This window comes from Desmodus rotundus, chromosome 3 (genome assembly GCF_022682495.2).
Source record: "Desmodus rotundus isolate HL8 chromosome 3, HLdesRot8A.1, whole genome shotgun sequence".
Taxonomy (NCBI): domain Eukaryota; kingdom Metazoa; phylum Chordata; class Mammalia; order Chiroptera; family Phyllostomidae; genus Desmodus; species Desmodus rotundus.
This window is the reverse complement of record NC_071389.1, coordinates 65,432,625-65,441,655: the sequence shown is the minus strand read 5'-3', so window position 1 is coordinate 65,441,655 and position 9,031 is coordinate 65,432,625.

Genomic DNA, 9,031 nt, shown 5'->3' with positions numbered 1-9,031 from the left:
ATTGGCAAGTTAGCTATTTTTATTTTCCCTGTTTTACAGATGAGGAAGCTGAGTTGAGAAGGATCCAGTGATTTCCCCAAGGTCACGCAACTAGTAAGTGGCAGGGGTGGAGTGCAAATTCAGGTTTCCTTATTCTAAATCCGCGTTCTTTCAGCCGCATCAGGAATGGGGCCACTCTGCCTCCGGTAGTAACAATGGCATTACCAAAGCAGGAAGAGCAATAGATGTTTATTTAGTGCTTTACCATGTGCCAGTCTCTTTGAAAACATCTCCTGGTGAAGGTACTACTTCTCTCCGTTTTACGTCTCTAAGAGAACCTAAAAGTATCAGGGTGAGGTCGCTTTCCGGGATCACACAGCTAGTGCATGACAAGAACGGGTGTTTGAACCAGGTCTTGCTGAAGGAGAGATGATGTTCTTAATGAACACTGTGCGCTACTGGCCTCTGAAACCCTCTCTGGAAAGCCAGTGTGTAAGATGAAAAAATGTTGTTAGACACATTTATTGAGATTTTAGTCGGAAATGCATTTTTTGCCCTTTAAAAGCATTAGCGTCCTACAATGTACTCTGTTGAAAGTCCTATTTTTTAGGCACCCGGATGGAAGACAGATGTTTCTTTGTGCTCTGAAAGGTCTACTCTCTGTAGCTGACCATAATGAGATTGTATCTTGTTCTGAATGTTGCAGAAAAATGGCAACAGACCGATCATTCCAAACAAAAGCTGAGTCAAAGCAGTTACTGCACAGAGTCGATGAGAACAACAGGATGTTACTCAGTGGTTTGAGTGGGGACTTTTCATCTCAGACTTCGTTCTGAGCCACACGATCCAGCCTGAAGTCAGAGAATTGCATGATCGAGACTGACGTGATGGGTGGGGTGCCACAGGTTTGGGTAGAGCAATGCTGAACTTTATTTCAGCCTGATGCAGAGTAGAGCCCCTCGGGCCGCGGAGGGTCTGCTTGGACTGCTCAGTGCGACTGCTCAGAGGAACAGACAGTTTCTGTGAGTTCAGCAGTTACACGCAAGTGCCCAAGCATATTTTAAATACCCATTTGGGGAGAAAGCTGAGAACTCCAAGGTAGCATTTCACAGCCTTTCTTGTGTTTTGGAGTCAGGGTTGCGACCCGTGAAAAAGTGTTTAGGGTCAGTGCACACGTGCACTCAGTTCTGACCGAGGTGATTTCCAGATCAGGAAGCCCGCTGGTGTTCTGCGGAGGATCACAGCCTCGCAGTCACCAAGCTCGCTGCTCCTCACTTCACTGGAGAGGAAACTGAGGTGGGCCCCAGGAGGGTTGGTGCCATTGTGGAGTCCACCTTAGCACAGCCGGGAGAGCACTCCCCGAAGACCTGAAGGGCCCTAGTTCAATGCGGTGTTTGCAGATGTGGCTGAGTTTTCGTGTAATGTCTAAGAACACAAACTCTGAAATCAGATATGGATTCTAAACCAGATTTCTTCGTGTGGTAGCTGTGTGTGTTTTGGTAAAACATTTAACTTCCTAATGCTTCAGTTTTCTCATCTATGGAATAGGCGCAACATTTTCATCCTTTAACCTCATCACACCCATTAAACCTTCATATAATGTACCCAAATTCTACTTCTTTATGTTGTTTCCTTGCACACAGGCCTCTAATGACTTCTCGTTGTTTTAACGGTCTGTTCACAAAAGTACCCACTAGTCATTTCCGGCCCGTCCACTTGCCCCTAGGCATTTCGCCCGACCCACTGGACCCAGGACAGTTGGTCAATGCCTGGCTTCCTGCTTTTCATTCATTCTGCACCTATGATGTGTTAGGCACCATGCTAGCTGAAGGGGATTAAAAAGATGATTTGTTTTTTGTCATCAATTTAGTGAGAAAGAAATTTATAAATAATCTTACCACATTGTTGTAAGGATTAGGAATGAAAGCACTTAACTTCAGCTTGGGGGAAGGTAGGTGGTCAGAGAAGGTGTTAGAGAAAATGTTTCACCTTAGTTGTGAAGAGTAAATGGAGGTTTGACAGATAAATAGATGAATGGATGGATGGATGGATGGATGGATGGATAGATTGATCGATCGATAGATCTTCCGTATTTATATGGAGGAAGGGACTTATGACTGAGAGCAGCATGGGCAAAGGCATGGAAGTTTGGAGAGGCGGGGCATCTCCGCACTTCATCTATGGGATGCAGTTCCGTGTGGTAGGCCTGCAGGAATGCACGTGGGAGGGAAGGCCAGCACTGCCCAGAAGATTTGGACTCTGGCCAATAGAAAACCACGGGAGTCAGGTCACATTGCTGTTTTGTTAAATCACACAGGAACAAAAGACCAAGAATATTTAACATTGCCAGTGAGTCAGGTGTAATTGACTGTTTGCCGGGGTCTCTTTCTCAATATACTGAGGTGGCTTGAGTCTGGGGCCGTCTTTTATACGGGGTGACTGAGTGAAAAGTCAGCATGGTTACATTTCTGCTACTGACGTCATTCCAATTACATGACATTGGATTTCATTTTTTCAGGCTTCCTCTATTACAGTTACAAGAGACAACACCTTTTCCTTTAAATCATGCTTCCTGGCTATGGGAGAAGAGACAAGGGTGTGACTGTGGCATATGGCTCAAAAGGACTCTTCCTGTCCTGTTCACCGCAGTGCCCAGATGGTGATGGATAGACGCTTATCAACCGCGGGGAACACAACGCGGCATCCTTTGCACCTGATTGCTTCCAAGGAGATGTGGGGCTGCCCAGGGCGTGGCCTGTTTTTCCAATCATCTCTTAGCTGTCTCTCCTTTCCACATTAGGAGAGAGAAATAGGAAGGAAATAAAGGGCCCATGTGCTCCTGATGGGCTGGGCTCCCTTTTTTCTGTTCCAGTGTATTTTTCTCATCCGGAGGGCAACATATTCACATGTCAGCCAGGTGGATGGTCAGATATTTACGGAGAATCTCAAAGCCAGGTGTCGAGACTTCAGGTAGACAAGGCTCTTGTCCACACGAGGATTACAGTCTCATTAGGAACACAGACATTAAACAAGTAGTAATTACCAAAGTGATGAATAACTCAAAGTAGATAACGCACAACAGAGGAACCTGAATATGACCTGGTCAGGGATGCGCGACCCTGAGGAAGTGACATTTAACCTGAGAACTGGGTGAGCGGGAATTAGCTAAGCAAAAGAAACAAGAGTCTTCCAGGCAGAGAGAAATCCACATGCCAAGACTGAGGTGGGAAAGGGCATGTTTTAAAAAGATTTTCTACCATTTTCGGAGGAACTTATTAGAGCTAGCATGGAGTGAGCACCTAGCAGGGTCAGACAAGATGCCAAGCATTTCACATATCTCATGGATCCTTCCAAGACCCTGTGAGGTTTGTTTCCGTGAGGCCAGGGTCCTGTTTGTCTTGCCCCCCATAGTCCCACTGTATCTTCAGTACCTAAGGCAGCACCTGCGTAGGGCAGGCACTCAACATTTATAGAACAGAGTTTACATTTCACTGAAGAGGAGACTGAGGCTCAGAGAGCTGAGGTTGCTCAAGTGCTACTGCTGGAGATAGGACTCCAACCCAGGGTGAAGCCGAGTGCCTTCCTGGCAACCGAGCTTACAGTCTGGCTCTGTCCAGGACAATGTTTTTGCTTTCTGTTCTAGGCACAGCAGAGCCTGGAGCGGACTTGAGCTGGGCACCACAACATAGTTGTGCGCATCACACAGCTCCAGGACAGCCCACTGTGGGTGCGCAGTTGGCCTTTGGAGCTGGCATCCGGTTGGGGCTGTACCCTAAATGCAGGAAGGAGCTGACATCCTCCAGTGCACCCAAGCCCAGAGGTGCATCTCTCCAACTGGGAGCCTGTCAGCTGGCTGGAGAGTTGGCCCAGGTCAGATTCTGGGCTGCATGTCAGTGATGATGGATCAGCCTCAGATTTCAAGCTTAGGTGTTAAAGCTCAGGAGGGCTGAGTACTTCACAGGTCACCTCTTTACCTGTGTAACCTCAGGACATTTCTCCTCCTGGGACATGTAACCTTAGCATGATGAAGGCTCCCCTGGGAATGCCCCTCTCTGCCCTGCCCTACATAGCTCCTCTTCACTGTACTCCCAGGCCTCCTGATGCCAATGTACCTCAGAACAGACCTTAAACTCATTCCATCCTCCTCTGCTTGTGTGCACGCTTTAGGTTCTTTAGGGAAGAAAAGTCCTGCTCATGTCATGCAAGTGAGTCATTTAAACAACTAAAAGGTAAACGTATGACATGCTCAAGCTCTTTCGAAAATCGCCCCATATTAACCCTAATCAACACTTCCCCTCACTGAGCATTCCGTGGGGATCAGAATGTCGGAGGTGGAAGGCGTCCCAGCGAGTGTCTAGGCTCTCGTGAGGCTCAGGCAGGCCAGGCCCTGAGCACGCGGATCAACTCAGATCACATTAGAAAGGGCGGCATCACAAGGGCCCCATATTCCCTCTCCCACTGTGGGCTGGGGCCTCCGGCACCCTCAACACTGCCAATTCCCTGAGCCGTAGCTCCCCCTGAAAAGTGTGTTTATTTCCTGCAAGCCCCTCTAAGCCTGGGCTCAGTCGGGGCCTCTGCTGACTATGTAAAGCAGCACCCAAGCCATTTGGCTCATTTCCGGCCTTGCAAAAAAAAAAAAAAAAAAAAAAAGCTCTGGGGGCACTTTTTTCTAAGCTGAAGGAATTAGATACACCAGCAGGGAAAAAAAAAAAAAAGGAAGGCCAATTTCTTTCATTTTCTAGTCTAAAAGAGTATAAAAAGCAGCTAATGTGATTGTGCAAAGTCACTTGGTAAGTCATCTTCTCTTCTTAGCAGAGTTCAGTGGGGGCGGGAGTGGGAGGACATTGGAGAACTGCAGTCCCACTGTGTGAATGGGCCTTGGAGACTACTAATCAGGGTGACTCACAATGGGCCTGACAGGCCATTTGCCTTGAGGGGACAGCATTTTGAAGCATCCAAGGGGAAATGCCAAGTGAACCAGTGCTTCAAGAAGGGGGTTCTTAGAACTTGGGGTGAGGCTTTCTCTATGCTTAGCAGTGTGTTCAGCCAACAGGCAATGCCAGGGAGGAACACACAGCTTTGGGTGAGGAACAGAGCTTCTTATCTGGATGGAGCACAGCATGAATCCGATAAAGGCAGCATAACCCGCCCCTCCTCCTCCTCTGCAAACATCTAAATCAGCAGAACAAATTTAGAATGAATTTAGCCTGAGCTGAGATTGGTGGACCTTTTTCAAGTCTAAAACATCTGCCAGCATTTTCTCATAATAAATTCGGACTCCCAGGGAACTAACCGCGAGCCTCCTCTGCACCTTAAAACAAAAACCAAAATGTTAATGACTCTCTTTAATAGGATGGGGTCTCCATCCAACATCTCCCGTAGGGTCTGAAATTCCGATCAGCTCTCCATTCTCCTAAAGAGAGCAAGTGTGCTGATAGTTTACGTTAGGGCATTAAAATAAAAACTGTGTATTTTCAAAAATAACCACAAAGTTTAAAAGTACATCGGTCCCTCGGATTAAATTATGATTTATTTATACTAAATGGTGTGTGAAACTGTTTGTGTATATGTGAGGGTCTGCACCTATATTGGTTCTTTCTTAGATTAGTCAGAGTCTGCTCGTTATAAAGGACAGAATCCTGGATTAGATGTCAAACCCCTAGACTGGGATCACAGCCCCATCACTTCCTTGCCACATGATCTCCTTGTGTGCAGGACGCAAAAAGTAGAGATTTAGTGTTACGGTCTCCAGTTCAAAACCTGGCTCTGCCATATACTAGCTGTATCATCCACTATGTAACCCAGTATGTCATTTAACCTGCCCAGACCTATTTCTTTTTCTGTTAAATAGAGATCATGCCTGCCTTAATATGTTTTAAGCATTAGTGATATTTCTAGAGTGTATGGCAGATGTTTTAGTTGTTCTCAAAAATGGTAACTATTGAAGATGGCTCTTTCAGAGCCTAGTTTTCTTAAAAGTGAGGTGGGGACAGGAGCCTGCAGTGCTTTGGGCCCAGTAGTGCCGAGTGCGCAGGCAGGGGTTGTCAGCAGGAACACAGCGTGTCAGAGAAGGCACAGGTCCTGGCGTCGGCGTGGGGAGGAGTCCTGGCTCTTCACCAGGTGTGGTTACGGGTAGAGGAGCTGTGCTCCCCACAGCCAGCTCAGAGGCGTGAAAAGCGCTCTCTACCAGGGGTGCACGGACTCGGTTGCCATCTCTCTCCCATGTGGGTTTGCCATCGCGAACAAACTACTTAGGCTTTCCCCTTCGGAGAAGTCCATGGTTCCTTCCGATTGGAAAGTTCTGCAATTCTAGAATGACATTAGGGGGTGAGGGAGAAAAGAACAGGGGTAGGGAGTGGCCCACTGTCTCAAGAGAAGGCAGACGAGGATAGGTACGGAGCAGGAGGGAGCACCGGGCTTAGAGCCCAGGGGAAGAGACCAGTGAGCTGAGGGAGAAGGGCTGATGTGTTGTTTCCCTAACCCTCTGCAGAAACAAACTGCAGACCTGTGGGTTGAATACAATTCCTCTTCTGAACAGTCCTGAGGCCTTGGGAAAGTTACAAATTTTAAATTTCTGTAAAATGGGAATAGCACGCCAAATGCAGTTGCTGGGCGGGCTGAGATGGCACCATGAAGAAGCCAGTGGAGCTCCTGGCATGTGTAGCAGGCGCTACACAGCATTGCGGGGGTATTCCACCGGTGTTGTTTTCCCTGGGGCGAGGGCGTCAAACTCATTTTCACAGGCAGTCGCCTTCAAAGGGCCGAATGTAATGTAATTTGAGGACTGTATAAATGTAACTACTCCTTAACAGTTAAGCGAGAGTTAGGCGCTGCTGCTGGGTGGAAACGAGGTGCCGGGCTGGATAAAACAAGGTGGAGGGCCGGATTTGGCCCGAGGGCCTTGCGTTTGCCACCTGTGCCCTAGGGTGACAGACTCCAGCTGAAGGAGCAGGGACCAGGAATGACTCGATTTTTCATCTTTTGTCAGCTTGAAGCCCTTAATGAGGTTCTGCCGGCGTAACACAAGTCCAGCAAACTTTCCTCAGGCCTCTTAAGGGAGACGTCTTTTTCCCTTGGTTAGTTCTTTAGCCTTTCCCTTCCCACAGAGCAATTGCCTGAGACTGGCTCAGCTCAGTCATGTGAAAATGATGACGGAACTGCTCTTTTCTCCCTGTAATGATCTGAGTGGCTTCTCTATGACGTTACCATAGACACAACAGACAAAGATGCAAATCCAAACCCCGTTCAGGGGACGCCTAGATGGGAAACTCCCTTCACACAGGTGGCATCCGGGAACTGCATGTTTAAACATTTGCCAGGGTACTAATTTACAAGCAATACCAAACATCATTGGAATAATTGAAAAAAGGGGACCTGTTAACTCAGGTTTCCATATGCAATTTCTTAGGTTACCAGCCTAAGGAATGCAAAGTGGTCCGGCTCCCAGTCAGCACATTGAATAAGTCTCTTACTTGAAATTGTAACAAGAAACCACCTTGTAGGAAGGCAGAATCCTGGTAACTGAAAGACCTTTATTTTGGTGAGGAAAACTAAAATATTACCCTTGGTATGATGGGTATTTAATACTCTCAAAGATGGGATTTAGTAATGGGAGAGGATAGGTAAGCTTGGAGTATGTGGTTAGGGCAGCAATAAACCGCAGAGAGAGAGGGAGAGAGGTTGGAGTGACTAGGGACTAGGGAGGGAGACCTGGGAAGGGAAAGGAGGGGACTCCCAGTAGCTGACAGGCCTGCGCCTGTTGCTCTGTTTGACGGCAGTGCTGTGTGCTGTGAGAACTCCCACTCGCCCTCCAGCCCCCACTCGTCTCTCTGCTCAATCACATCTAAGCTCTATACCACTCTTGTGACAGTTTTGTTTTTGGAGAAGGGGATAATCAGGCAGCTGGTGGAAAATTCATGATTTTCAGTAACAGAAAACCGGTTCCCCAACCTCTACCAAATGCATATTAAATAAATATTCAAAGAATGGTTTTTAAAGGGTAAGTATTTCCCGCTCTGGTCTGGTCCCAGTACCAGGCTCTGCGGGGGCGCTTTCTAAATGCCTCTCATTTGAGATCAGTCGCTGGGATTAAGTGAGGGCCACTGAATTCTCAGCATCTTCCCTAAGGGGCTGCATTTGATAAAGGCAAAGGCAAGGCAAAACTGAATGAAAGGGAAGGAAACAGAAGCCAGCCAGCTTCTATTTGGTTTGTTCTCATCTCAGCGGCAGAGGGAGGTAGAGAGTAAAAAATAACGTATTGAGCTCTACACCAACAAATAGGCCTGTGTAAAAGGCAAACAAACTTCAGGTGTTGACTGTAAGAAATAATTTGCAAAGCTTCTTAGTAACGCAGGTAGTTCTACAGAATTGTTGGTATTTAGGAGGCAGGACTTACATCTCTAGTCTAGAAGACGATGAAATAACATGAGGTGAAGAGAGATTTGTATTTTTAAAGACGACTATGCATGATGAAAATGACATTTTTTTCTGATCCCTTTTTGGCAAACACATATATACTCTTCTGTAAATATGGGACTTGAATTCAAGGTCTAACTTTGCACCTTTGGATGAACTGCTTCGCTCCAGGCTGAGAGATAAGAGGGACAGAGTCCACAAGCTGGGATTTCAGAAAATCCAGGGAAGAAGTGGGCAGACACTGAACAAAAGCTGGCGTTCCAGAGAACCAACCGGTGCCCACCGCAAAGCCTCCGTCTCCCACCGGCAGGCCCTTCACCACGTTTGCGATGAGCCATTACTGCTGTGCTCACGGGAGCAGGCCACCGCCCTGTCGGCTGTTAGCGCGGGGCCCGGCGCCCCCAAACACCTAGCAGCCCCTGAATGGCTGCCAGTGCCTTGAGTCTGGCACGAGGTTTTCCTTCCTCAGTGTATTCCCCATTCCAAGGCACCGGGAGGTGGAGGGTACATTCTCGATGTACTGCGTTTCCAGGGGAAAATATGACCATCTGGTTTCAGCAGTTAATTTCCTTCATAATCTGGATTGGTATATATCAAGCTCTGTCCTCTAGCAGAGAAAAGATCCGAGAATCAGCTT